Source organism: Anomaloglossus baeobatrachus, chromosome 8 (assembly GCF_048569485.1).
Source record: "Anomaloglossus baeobatrachus isolate aAnoBae1 chromosome 8, aAnoBae1.hap1, whole genome shotgun sequence".
Taxonomy (NCBI): Eukaryota; Metazoa; Chordata; class Amphibia; order Anura; family Aromobatidae; genus Anomaloglossus; species Anomaloglossus baeobatrachus.
In genome coordinates, this window is record NC_134360.1 from 74,324,851 (window position 1) to 74,338,971 (window position 14,121).

The following is a 14,121-nucleotide window of genomic DNA, read 5'->3' on the forward strand; positions in this document are numbered from 1 at the left end:
GGGATCCTGACGGAGCCGGTGTAGAAGCAAGCGATATCCCAGCATGTTGTGATGTGTGAGGTGTGTGTGAGAGTGAGTGTGATCTGATGTGTGTGTACTCACCTGGGAATCGGAGCCCCGTGTCAGTTGGGCGGCCAGAGCGAGCGTGCATTGCGTGAGGGGGGCGGGGCCTGCAGAGAGCCGGGGCGAGAGGCCAATCCGTGTGGGGGGGCGGGGCCATGGCGAGCCCAGCGGCCAATCAGCTTTGTGTCACCGTAAGGACACAATTTCGGAGCATGACAGACAGACAGATAGACAGACAGACAGACAGACAGACAGAATAAGGCAATTATATATATAGATATGAAGAATTTACTGATCAGAGACACACAGGGAAGTCCTTCTCCCAACGTTTAAGAAGGATAATATAGTTTAATAGTAAATAGTAGATAAATATAGTTTTGTTAGTGCCTTTGTGGACTTGAACTTGCAATTCTTTAATACTACACTACTGCAATATACAGACAAAAATGATGTTCTCCCATAAAGCCTGGCTATACGCTGAGCTTCACAGGAGGACACAAACAGCAGCCATGGGGGTCTTTAGCCGGCCCCTGGATGCCATTACAACCCATTGCAGATGTTACCTGCAGTCCTATGTAACACCACATAACACAGTGATAACTCCCTGAGAATAGATAATGTAGTAGACCTGTCACCTGCAGTCCTATGTAACTCTATGGATGTCACTTGCAGCCGTTCTGTCACATGGCGACACTTTGCAGCTTGATAGATGAATTGTCATGGTCTTCCGGGGAAATGAAGAGCCTCCTGACGTCCTTCTGCCCCTGAAGCCGGTCTGCCATCTGCTATGATCCTACAGAGAGGACCTGAAGGAGAAAAATACAGAACTTCAGGATCTGACAATTATTGATAATGTTACCTATATAAGCGACTTGACTAAACAATGCCGCCCACTGTGCCCCTAATGCAAATATGCGCCATACTGTGCCCATAAATGTATCATTCACCACAGTGCACCGTCCGCTCCACTGAGAATATACATGAGTTACCAGCATTGTGCCCCCGGTATAAATACAGTGCCTTGCGAAAGTATTCGGCCCCCTTGAACTTTTCAACATTTTCCCACATTTCAGACTTCAAACATAAAGATAAAAAAAAATAATTTTTTGGTGAAGAATCAACAACAAGTGGGACACAATTGTGAAGTTAAATGAAATTTATTGCTTATGTTAAACGTTTCTAAAAAATAAATAACTAAAAATTGGGGCGTGCAATATTATTCATGCCCTTTAAGTTAATACTTTGTAGCGCCACCTTTTGCTGTGATTACAGCTGCAGTCGCTGGGGTATGTGTCTATCAGTTTTGCACATTGAGAGACTGAAATTCTCGCCCATTCTTCCTTTGTAAACAGCTGGAGCTGAGTGAGGTTGGATGGAGGCGTCTGTGAACAGCAGTTTTCAGCTCTTTCCACAGATTCTCGATTGGATTCAGGTCTGGACTGTGACTTGGCCATTCTAACACCTGGATACGTTTATTTGTGAACCATTCCATTGTAGATTTTGCTTTATGTTTGGGATCATTGTCTTGTTGGAAGACAAATCTTCGTCCCAGTCTCAGATTTTTTGCAGACTCCAACAGGTTTTCTTCAAGAATGGTCCTGTATTTGGCTCCATCCATCTTCCCATCAATTTTAACCATCTTCCCTGTCCCTGCTGAAGAAAAGCAGGCCCAAACCATGATGCTGCCACCACCATGTTTGACAGTGGGGATGGTGTGTTCAGGGTGATGAGCTATGTTGCTTTTACGTCAAACATATCATTTAGCATTGTGCCCAAATAGTTCAATTTTGGTTTCATCTGACCAGAGCACCTTCTTCCACATGTTCGGTGTGTCTCCCAGGTGGCTTGTGGCAAAGTTTAAATGACACTTTTTATGGATATCTTTGATAAATGGCTTTCTTCTTGACACTCTTCCATAAAGGCCAGATTTGTGCAGTGTACGACTGATTGTTGTCCTATGGACAGACTCTCCCACCTCAGCTGTAGATCTCTGCAGATCATCCAGAGTGATCATGGGCCTCTTGCCTGCATCTCTGATCAGTCTTTTCCTTGTTTGAGATGAGAGTTTGGATGAATGGCCGGGTCTTGGTAGATTTGCAGTGGTATGATACTCCTTCCATTTCAATATGATTGCTTGCACAGCGCTCCTTGGGATGTTTAAAGTTTTGGAAATGTTTTTGCAACCAAATCCAGCTTTAAACTTCTCCACAACAGTATCACGGACCTGCCTGTTGTGTTCCTTGGTCTTCATGATGCTATCTGTGCTTTAAACAGAACACTGAGACTATCACAGAGCAGGTGCATTTATACGGAGACTAGATTACACACAGGGGCTTATATTTCTCATCATCAGTCATTTAGGACAACATTGGATCATTCAGAGATCCTCAATGAACTTCTGGAGTGAGTTTGCTGCACTGAAAGTAAAGGGGCTGAATAATATTGCACGCCCCAATTTTCAGTTATTTACTTTTTACAAAAGTTTAACATGTTGTTGATTCTTCAACAAAAAATTAAAATTAAAATGTTTTATCTTTCTGCTTGAAGCCTAAAATGTGGGAAAAGGTTGAAAAGTTGAAGGGGGACGAATACTTTCGCAAGCCACTGTATATATTCAGGGGTCACTGATACAAATGACTATAGCAGCGCTGCTGCAGGGATCCGTCCTCGCTCCCCGCCTGGTGCCGGCTGTATGACGCAGGCGGGAGGATGAGAATCCGCCACTGACAGGAGAGACAGAAAAGAAAAATGGCCCCTTATGTTTTAGGGACTGTCAGGGGGTCCTTTTCAGCTGCTCTACTACTTCACCCCTTTTACCTCAACCCCATATTCCATTAATTGTTTCTACAAGATTTTTGGATAAATAAAAAGTAAAAACAAAAAACCCTTTTTTTCCATTAAAACTTTAATAGAAAGGAAAAAAAACAATCAAAAAACTAAACATGATTGAGAGCAGCAAAACCTACACAACTATCACCTGATTCATCCGGCACGATAACGGCATCAAAATAATAACAATTAAGGCCATAATTCTAGTTTTCTTCATGTTGCCTCCTACATAACAAAGTAGTAACTATACAGCAAGAAAAACGCTGGGAAAAAAACAATTCCATTGGTTTTGCCATTAAATGCTGGTTTTAAAAAATCTCATGCACAACAAAAATGAAATAAAAAAAATCATAAAAATGTTCTCTGGACCCAAAAAAGTACCCCACATAGCCCTCCATACAGAATAATGGGTCCCACATAGTCCCCTATACCGAATAATGGGTCCCACATAGTCCCCTATACAGAATAATGGGCGCCACATAGCCCTCCATACACAATAATGGGCCCCACATAGCCCTCCATACACAATAATGGGCCCCACATAGCCCTCCATACACAATAATGGGTCCCACATAGTCCCCTATACAGAATAATGGGCCCCACATAACCCTCCATACAGAATAATGGGCCCCACATAGCCCTCCATACACAATAATGGGTCCCACATAGTCCTCCATACAGAATAACGGGTCCCACATAGCCCTCCATACACAATAATGGGCCCCACATAGCCCTCCATACACAATAATGGGTCCCACATAGTCCTCCATACAGAATAACGGGCCCCACATAGCCCTCCATACACAATAATGGGCGCCATATAGCCCTCCATACAGAATAATGAGCCCCACATAGCCCTCCATACAGAATAATGGGCGCCACATTGCCCTCCATACACAATAATGGGCCCCACATAGCCCTCCATACACAATAATGGGCCCCATGTAGTCCCCTATACAGAATAAGGGGCCCTACATAGCCCTACATACAGAATAATGGGCCCACATAGCCCTCCATACACAATAATGGGCCCCACATAGCCCTCCATACAGAATAATGGGCCTCTAAAAACCCTTCATACACAATAATGGGCCCCACATAGTCCACTAAATAGAATAATGGGCCCCACATAGCCGTCCATACAGAATAATGGACCCCACATAGCCCTCCATACACAATAATGGGCCCCATATAGTCCCCTATACAGAATAATAAGCCCCACATAGCCCTCCATACAGAATAATAGGCCTCTCATAGCCCTTCATACACAATAATGGGCCTCACATAGTCCCCTAAATAGAATAATGGGCCCCACATAGCCATCCATACAGAATAATGGGCCCCACATAGCCCTCCATACACAATAATGGGCCCCATATAGTCCCCTATACAGAATAATAAGCCCCACATATCCCTCCATACAGAACAAGGGACCCCACATAGCCCTTCATACACAATAATGGGCCCCACAAAGCCCTCCATACAGAATATTGGGTCCCACTTAGCACTCCATACAGAATAATGGGCCCCACATAGCCCTCCACACAGAATAATGGGCGCCACATAGCCCTCCATACAGAATCATGGGCCCCACATAGCCCTCCATACAAAATAATGGGCCCCACATAGCCCTCCATACACAATAATGGGCCCCACGTAGTCCCCTATACAGAATAATGGGCCCCACGTAGCCCTCCATACACAATAATGGGCCCCACATAGTCCTCCATATAAAATAATGGGCCCCATATAGCCCTCCATACAGAATAATGGGCCCCACATAGCCCTCCATACAGAATATTGGGCGCCACATTGACCTCCATACACAATAATGGGCCCCACATAGCCCTCAATACACAAAAATGGGCCCCACGTAGTCCCCTATACAGAATAATGGGCCCCACGTAGCCCTCCATACAGAATAATGGGCCCCACATAGTCCCCTATACAGAATAATGGGCCCCACATAGTCCCCTATACACAATAATGGGCCCCACATAGTCCTCCATACAGAATAATGGGCCCCACATAGTCCTCCATACACAATAATGGGCCCCACATAGCCCTCCATACAGAATAATGGGCCCCAAATAGTCCCCTATACAGTATAATGGGCCCCACATAGTCCTCCATACACAATAATGGGCCCCACATAGCCCTCCATACAGGCTCGGTCTGGCGTGGCGGGGTACCGGGGAAACCCCCAGGAGGCCCGCCCTTGTCTGTAATCTATGCTGTCTCCGGCAGACTGCAGGGCCCCCGCCGGGTGTATTATGACCTGCGGCCGCGGCTCGCCAGACGCCACCGCAGGTGATAATATTGTATGCAGGCTGCAGGCAGCAGTCAGATGACAGCGGGGGGCGCTCGTGACCTGGAGGCAGCCGGAGGTTTGCTGCAGCGCGGCAGGGGCAGAGCAGGATCCATCCGAGAGGAAGAAGATGCATTCTAGTGGTGCATCCATCAGCAGGACCTGCGATGACTCAGGCCCATGTGACCGTGTGGGAGGAGCCGGGCAGGAGCTGCCGTTCAGGGATGATGTGCCGAGGAAGAAGTGTCTGACTCCGGTGAGGGGGGATGAGTGGGACATGGGGAGGGGGTGTGTGCAGGATAAGTGGGACATGGGGAGGGGGTGTGTGCAGGATGAGTGGGACATGGGGAGGGGGTGTGTGCAGGATGAGTGGGACATGGGGAGGGGGTGTGTGCAGGATAAGTGGGACATGGGGAGGGGGTGTGTGCAGGATGAGTGGGACATGGGGAGGGGGTGTGTGCAGGATGAGTGGGACATGGGGAGGGTGTGTGTGCAGGATGAGTGGGACATGGGGAGGGGGTGTGTGCAGGGTGAGTGGGACATGGGGAGGAGGTGTGTGCAGGATGAGTGGGACATGGGGAGGGGGTGTGTGAAGGATGAGTGGGACATGGGGAGGAGGTGTGTGCAGGATGAGTGGGACATGGGGAGGAGGTGTGTGCAGGATGAGTGGGACATGGGGAGGAGGTGTGTGCAGGATGAGTGGGACATGGGGAGGAGGTGTGTGCAGGATGAGTGGGACATGGGGAGGAGGTGTGTGCAGGATGAGTGGGACATGGGGAGGGGGTGTGTGCAGGATAAGTGGGACATGGGGAGGAGGTGTGTGCAGGATGAGTGGGACATGGGGAGGAGGTGTGTGCAGGATGAGTGGGACATGGGGAGGAGGTGTGTGCAGGATGAGTGGGACATGGGGGGGTGTGTGTGCAGGGTGAGTGGGACATGGGGAGGAGGTGTGTGCAGGATGAGTGGGACATGGGGAGGGGGTGTGTGCAGGATGAGTGGGACATGGGGAGGGGGGGGTGCAGGATAAGTGGGACATGGGGAGGAGGTGTGTGCAGGATGAGTGGGACATGGGGAGGGGGTGTGTGCAGGATGAGTGGGACATGGGGAGGGGGTGTGTGCAGGATGAGTGGGACATGGGGAGGGTGTGTGTGTAGGATGAGTGGGACATGGGGAGGGGGTGTGTGTAGGATGAGTGGGACATGGGGAGGGGGTGTGTGCAGGATAAGTGGGACATGGGGAGGGGGTGTGTGCAGGATGAGTGGGGCATGGGAAGGGGGTGTGTGCAGGATAAGTGGGACATGGGGAGGGGGGGTGTGCAGGGTGAGTGGGACATGGGGAGGAGGTGTGTGCAGGATAAGTGGGACATGGGTAGGGGGTTTGTGCAGGATAAGTGGGACATGGGGAGGAGGTGTGTGCAAGATAAGTGGGACATGGGAAGGGGGTGTGTGCAGGATAAGTGGGACATGGGGAGGGGGTGTGTTCAGGATGAGTGGGACATGGGGAGGGGGTGTGTTGCAGGATAAGTGGGACATGGGGAGGGGGGGTGTGCAGGATAAGTGGGACATGGGGAGGGGGTGTGTGCAGGATGAGTGGGACATGGGGAGGGAGTGTGTGCAGGATAAGTGGGACATGGGGAGGGGGTGTGTGCAGGATAAGTGGGACATGGGGAGGGGGTGTGTGCAGGATAAGTGGGACATGGGGAGGGGGTGTGTGCAGGATAACTGGGACATGGGGAGGAGGTGTGTGCAGGATAAGTGGGACATGGGGAGGGGGTGTGTGCAGGATAAGTGGGACATGGGGAGGGGGTGTGTGCAGGATAAGTGGGACATGGGGAGGGGGTGTGTGCAGGATAAGTGGGACATGGGGAGGGGGTGTGTGCAGGATAAGTGGGACATGGGGAGGAGGTGTGTGCAGGATAAGTGGGACATGGGGAGGGGGTGTGTGCAGGATAAGTGGGACATGGGGAGGGGGTGTGTGCAGGATAAGTGGGACATGGGGAGGGTGTGTGTGCAGGATAACTGGGACATGGGGAGGGGGTGTGTGCAGGATAAGTGGGACATGGGGAGGAGGTGTGTGCAGGATAAGTGGGACATGGGGAGGGGGTGTGTGCAGGATAAGTGGGACATGGGGAGGGGGTGTGTTCAGGATGAGTGGGACATGGGGAGGGGGGGTGTTGCAGGATAAGTGGGACATGGGGAGGGGGGGTGTGCAGGATAAGTGGGACATGGGGAGGGGGTGTGTGCAGGATGAGTGGGACATGGGGAGGGAGTGTGTGCAGGATAAGTGGGACATGGGGAGGGTGTGTGTGCAGGATGAGTGGGACATGGGGAGGAGGTGTGTGTAGGATGAGTGGGACATGGGGAGGGTGTGTGTGCAGGATGAGTGGGACATGGGGAGGAGGTGTGTGCAGGATGAGTGGGACATGGGGAGGAGGTGTGTGCAGGATGAGTGGGACATGGGGATGAGGTGTGTGCAAGATAAGTGGGACATGGGAAGGGGGTGTGTGCAGGATAAGTGGGACATGGGGAGGGGGTGTGTGCAGGATAAGTGGGACATGGGAAGGAGGTGTGTGCAGGATAAGTGGGACATGCGGAGGGGGTGTGTGCAGGATAAGTGGGACATGGGGAGGGTGTGTGTGCAGGATAAGTGGGACATGGGGAGGGGGTGTGTGCAGGATAAGTGGGACATGGGGAGGAGGTGTGTGCAGGATAAGTGGGACATGGGGAGGGTGTGTGTGCAGGATAAGTGGGACATGGGGGGTGTGTGTTCAGGATGAGTGGGACATGGGGAGGGGGTGTGTGCAGGATAAGTGGGACATGGGGAGGGGGCGTGTGCAGGATAAGTGGGACATGGGGAGGGGGGTGTGCAGGGTGAGTGGGACATGGGGAGGGGGTGTGTTCAGGATGAGTGGGACATGGGGGCGGTGTGCAGGGTGAGTGGGACATGGGGGGGTGTGCAGGGTGACTGGGACATGGGGAGGGTGTGTGTGCAGGATGAGTGGGACATGGGGAGGGTGTGTGTGAAGGTTGAGTGGGACATGGGGAGGGTGTGTGTGCAGAGTGAGTGAGACATGGGGAGGGGGTGTGTGGAGGGTGAGTGGGACATGGGGAGGGTGTGTGTGCAGGGTGAGTGGGACATGGGGAGGGGGTGTGTGCAGGGTGAGTGGGACATGGGGAGGGTGTGTGTGCAGGGTGAGTGGGACATGGGGAGGGGGGGTGCAGGATAAGTGGGACATGGGGAGGGGGGTGTGCAGGGTGAGTGGGACATGGGGAGGGGGTGTGTGCAGGATGAGTGGGACATGGGAAGGGGGAGTGTGCAGGGTGAGTGGGACATTGGGAGGGGTGTGTGTGCAGGGTGAGTGGGACATTGGGAGGGGTGTGTGTGCAGGGTGTGCAGGTTGAGTGGGACATGGGGAGGGGGTGTGTGCAGAGAGAGTGGGACATGGGGAGGGGGGATGTGCAGGGTGAGTGGGACATGGTGAGGGGGGGTGTGCAGGGTGAGTGGGAGATGAGAAGGGGGTGTGTGCAGGATAAGTGGGACATGGGGAGGGGGGGTGTGCAGGATGAGTGGGACATGGGTAGGGGGTGTGTGCAGGGTGAGTGGGACATGGGGAGGGAGGGCTGTGCAGGGTGAGTGGGACATGGGGAGGGGGGGCTGTGCAGGGTGAGTGGGACATGGGGAGGGGGGGCTGTGCAGAGTGAGTGGGACATTGGGAGGGGTGTGTGTGCAGGATGAGTGGGACATGGGGAGGGTGTGTGTGAAGGTTGAGTGGGACATGGGGAGGGTGTGTGTGCAAGGTGAGTGGGACATGGGGAGGGGGTGTGTGCAGGGTGAGTGGGACATGGGGAGAGTGTGTGTGCAGGGTGAGTGGGACATGGGGAGGGGGTGTGTGCAGGGTGAGTGGGACATGGGGAGGGGGTGTGTGCAGGGTGAGTGGGACATGGGGAGGGTGTGTGTGCAGGGTGAGTGGGACATGGGGAGGGGGGTGCAGGATAAGTGGGACATGGGGAGGGGTGTGTGCAGGGTGAGTGGGACATGGGGAGTGGGTGTGTGCAGGATGAGTGGGACATGGGAAGGGGGAGTGTGCAGGGTGAGTGGGACATTGGGAGGGGTGTGTGTGCAGGGTGTGCAGGTTGAGTGGGACATGGGGAGGGGGTGTGTGCAGAGAGAGTGGGACATGGGGAGGGGGGATGTGCAGGGTGAGTGGGACATGGGGAGGGGGGGTGTGCAGGGTGAGTGGGAGATGAGAAGGGGGTGTGTGCAGGATAAGTGGGACATGGGGAGGGGGGGTGTGCAGGATGAGTGGGACATGGGTAGGGGGTGTGTGCAGGGTGAGTGGGACATGGGGAGGGAGGGCTGTGCAGGGTGAGTGGGACATGGGGAGGGGGGGCTGTGCAGGGTGAGTGGGACATGGGGAGGGGGGGCTGTGCAGAGTGAGTGGGACATTGGGAGGGGTGTGTGTGCAGGATGAGTGGGACATGGGGAGGGGGTGTGTGCAAGGTGAGTGGGACATGGGGAGGGGGTGTGTGCAGGGTGAGTGGGACATGGGGAGAGTGTGTGTGCAGGGTGAGTGGGACATGGGGAGGGGGTGTGTGCAGGGTGAGTGGGACATGGGGAGAGTGTGTGTGCAGGGTGAGTGGGACATGGGGAGGGGGTGTGTGCAGGATAACTGGGACATGGGGAGGGGGTGTGTGCAGGATAAGTGGGACATGGGGAGGAGGTGTGTGCAGGATAAGTGGGACATGGGGAGGGGGTGTGTGCAGGATAAGTGGGACATGGGGAGGGGGTGTGTTCAGGATGAGTGGGACATGGGGAGGGGGTGTGTTGCAGGATAAGTGGGACATGGGGAGGGGGGGTGTGCAGGATAAGTGGGACATGGGGAGGGGGTGTGTGCAGGATGAGTGGGACATGGGGAGGGAGTGTGTGCAGGATAAGTGGGACATGGGGAGGGTGTGTGTGCAGGATGAGTGGGACATGGGGAGGAGGTGTGTGTAGGATGAGTGGGACATGGGGAGGGTGTGTGTGCAGGATGAGTGGGACATGGGGAGGAGGTGTGTGCAGGATGAGTGGGACATGGGGAGGAGGTGTGTGCAGGATGAGTGGGACATGGGGATGAGGTGTGTGCAAGATAAGTGGGACATGGGAAGGGGGTGTGTGCAGGATAAGTGGGACATGGGGAGGGGGTGTGTGCAGGATAAGTGGGACATGCGGAGGGGGTGTGTGCAGGATAAGTGGGACATGGGGAGGGTGTGTGTGCAGGATAAGTGGGACATGGGGAGGGGGTGTGTGCAGGATAAGTGGGACATGGGGAGGAGGTGTGTGCAGGATAAGTGGGACATGGGGAGGGTGTGTGTGCAGGATAAGTGGGACATGGGGGGTGTGTGTTCAGGATGAGTGGGACATGGGGAGGGGGTGTGTGCAGGATAAGTGGGACATGGGGAGGGGGCGTGTGCAGGATAAGTGGGACATGGGGAGGGGGGGTGTGCAGGGTGAGTGGGACATGGGGAGGGGGTGTGTTCAGGATGAGTGGGACATGGGGGCGGTGTGCAGGGTGAGTGGGACATGGGGGGGTGTGCAGGGTGACTGGGACATGGGGAGGGTGTGTGTGCAGGATGAGTGGGACATGGGGAGGGTGTGTGTGAAGGTTGAGTGGGACATGGGGAGGGTGTGTGTGCAGAGTGAGTGAGACATGGGGAGGGGGTGTGTGGAGGGTGAGTGGGACATGGGGAGGGTGTGTGTGCAGGGTGAGTGGGACATGGGGAGGGGGTGTGTGCAGGGTGAGTGGGACATGGGGAGGGGGTGTGTGCAGGGTGAGTGGGACATGGGGAGGGGGGGTGCAGGATAAGTGGGACATGGGGAGGGGGGGGTGCAGGATAAGTGGGACATGGGGAGGGGGGTGTGCAGGGTGAGTGGGACATGGGGAGGGGGTGTGTGCAGGATGAGTGGGACATGGGAAGGGGGAGTGTGCAGGGTGAGTGGGACATTGGGAGGGGTGTGTGTGCAGGGTGTGCAGGTTGAGTGGGACATGGGGAGGGGGTGTGTGCAGAGAGAGTGGGACATGGGGAGGGGGGATGTGCAGGGTGAGTGGGACATGGGGAGGGGGGGTGTGCAGGGTGAGTGGGAGATGAGAAGGGGGTGTGTGCAGGATAAGTGGGACATGGGGAGGGGGGGTGTGCAGGATGAGTGGGACATGGGTAGGGGGTGTGTGCAGGGTGAGTGGGACATGGGGAGGGAGGGCTGTGCAGGGTGAGTGGGATATGGGGAGGGGGGGCTGTGCAGGGTGAGTGGGACATGGGGAGGGGGGGCTGTGCAGAGTGAGTGGGACATTGGGAGGGGTGTGTGTGCAGGATGAGTGGGACATGGGGAGGGTGTGTGTGAAGGTTGAGTGGGACATGGGGAGGGTGTGTGTGCAAGGTGAGTGGGACATGGGGAGGGGGTGTGTGCAGGGTGAGTGGGACATGGTGAGAGTGTGTGTGCAGGGTGAGTGGGACATGGGGAGGGGGTGTGTGCAGGGTGAGTGGGACATGGGGAGGGGGTGTGTGCAGGGTGAGTGGGACATGGGGAGGGTGTGTGTGCAGGGTGAGTGGGACATGGGGAGGGGGGGTGCAGGATAAGTGGGACATGGGGAGGGGTGTGTGCAGGGTGAGTGGGACATGGGAAGGGGGAGTGTGCAGGGTGAGTGGGACATTGGGAGGGGTGTGTGTGCAGGGTGTGCAGGTTGAGTGGGACATGGGGAGGGGGTGTGTGCAGAGAGAGTGGGACATGGGGAGGGGGGATGTGCAGGGTGAGTGGGACATGGGGAGGGGGGGTGTGCAGGGTGAGTGGGAGATGAGAAGGGGGGTGTGTGCAGGATAAGTGGGACATGGGGAGGGGTGTGTGCAGGGTGAGTGGGACATGGGAAGGGGGAGTGTGCAGGGTGAGTGGGACATTGGGAGGGGTGTGTGTGCAGGGTGTGCAGGTTGAGTGGGACATGGGGAGGGGGTGTGTGCAGAGAGAGTGGGACATGGGGAGGGGGGGTGTGCAGGATGAGTGGGACATGGGTAGGGGGTGTGTGCAGGGTGAGTGGGACATGGGGAGGGAGGGCTGTGCAAGGTGAGTGGGACATGGGGAGGGGGGGGCTGTGCAGGGTGAGTGGGACATGGGGAGGGGGGGGCTGTGCAGAGTGAGTGGGACATTGGGAGGGGTGTGTGTGCAGGATCAGTGGGACATGGGGAGGGTGTGTGTGAAGGTTGAGTGGGACATGGGGAGGGTGTGTGTGCAAGGTGAATGGGACATGGGGAGGGGGTGTGTGCAGGGTGAGTGGGACATGGGGAGAGTGTGTGTGCAGGGTGAGTGGGACATGGGGAGGGGGTGTGTGCAGGGTGAGTGGGACATGGGGAGAGTGTGTGTGCAGGGTGAGTGGGACATGGGGAGGGGGTGTGTGCAGGGTGAGTGGGACATGGGGAGAGTGTGTGTGCAGGGTGAGTGGGACATGGGGAGGGGGTGTGTGCAGGGTGAGTGGGACATGGGGAGAGTGTGTGTGCAGGGTGAGTGGGACATGGGGAGGAGGTGTGTGCAGGGTGAGTGGGACATGGGGAGGGGGTGTGTGCAGGGTGAGTGGGACATGGGGAGGGGTGTGTGTGCAGGGTGAGTGGGACATGGGGAGGGGGGGTGCAGGATAAGTGGGACATGGGGAGGGGTGTGTGCAGGGTGAGTGGGACATGGAGAGGGGGTGTGTGCAGGATGAGTGGGACATGGGAAGGGGGAGTGCGCAGGGTGAGTGGGACATTGGGAGGGGTGTGTGCAGGGTGAGTGGGACATGGGGAGGGGGTGTGTGCAGGGTGAGTGGGACATGGGGAGGGGGGGTGTGCAGGGTGAGTGGGAGATGAGAAGGGGGTGTGTGCAGGATAAGTGGGACATGGGGAGGGGGGGTGTGCAGGATGAGTGGGACATGGGTAGGGGGTGTGTGCAGGGTAAGTGGGACATGGGAAGGGGGGGCTGTGCAGGGTGAGTGGGACATGGGGAGGGGGGGGCTGTGCAGGGTGAGTGGGACATGGAGAGGGGGGGGGCTGTGCAGGGTGAGTGGGACATTGGGAGGGGTGTGTGTGCAGGGTGTGCAGGGTGAGTGGGACATGGGGGGGTGTGCAGGGTGAGTGGGACATGGGGTGTACAGGGTGAGTGGTACATGGGGAGGAAGGTGTGTGCAGGGTGAGTGGGACATGGGGGGAGGGGGGGATGTGCAGGGTAAGTGGCATATGGGGGGTCCAGACTGTGACAGAGGGGTGTTAAGGGTTACAGGGTGTGTGGCACATGCGATTTCAGTGTGATTGAGAGAGGGGTAATATAATAATAATAATATTATACGGAAAAGGGTGTGTGCCGTGTGATTTGGGGGGTGCTGGGTGTGTGTAATTTGGGGGGTGCAGCCAGGGTGTGTGTAATTTGGGGGGTGCTGGGTGTGTGTGAGTCCCTGCTGCATGATGTGAGTGAAGTCCACACAGTAGACATACAGTCATATGAAAAAGTTTGGGCACCCCTATTAATGTTAACCTTTTTTTTTATAACAATTTGGGTTTTTGCAACAGCTATTTCAGTTTCATATATCTAATAACTGATGGACTGAGTAATATTTCTGGATTGAAATGAGGTTTATTGTACTAACAGAAAATGTGCAATCAGCATTTAAACAAAATTTTACCGGTGCAAAAGTATGGGCACCTCAACATAAAAGTGACATTAATATTTTGTAGATCCTCCTTTTGTGCCTCTAGTCGCTTCCTGTAGCTTTTAATGAGTTCCTGGATCCTGGATGAAGGTATATTTGACCATTCCTGTTTACAAAACAATTCCAGTTCAGTTAAGTTTGATGGTGGCCGAGCATGGACAGCCGCTTCACATCATCCCACAGATGTTCAATGATATTCAGGTCTGGGGACTGGGAT

General features: G+C 55.1%; 1 protein-coding gene across 1 annotated transcript in view; it reads left to right on the top strand.

Annotated features, from left to right (window-relative positions):
• The first annotated feature begins 5,406 nt into the window (after window positions 1–5,406).
• The window catches only part of LOC142249857 (centromere protein P-like), a 29,975-nt gene continuing 21,260 nt past the window's right edge, over window positions 5,407–14,121 (top strand). The window contains exon 1 of the mRNA XM_075321794.1: window positions 5,407–5,456. The gene's annotated coding sequence lies outside the window, so the exon portion shown is untranslated. The remainder of the gene's footprint in view (window positions 5,457–14,121) is intronic.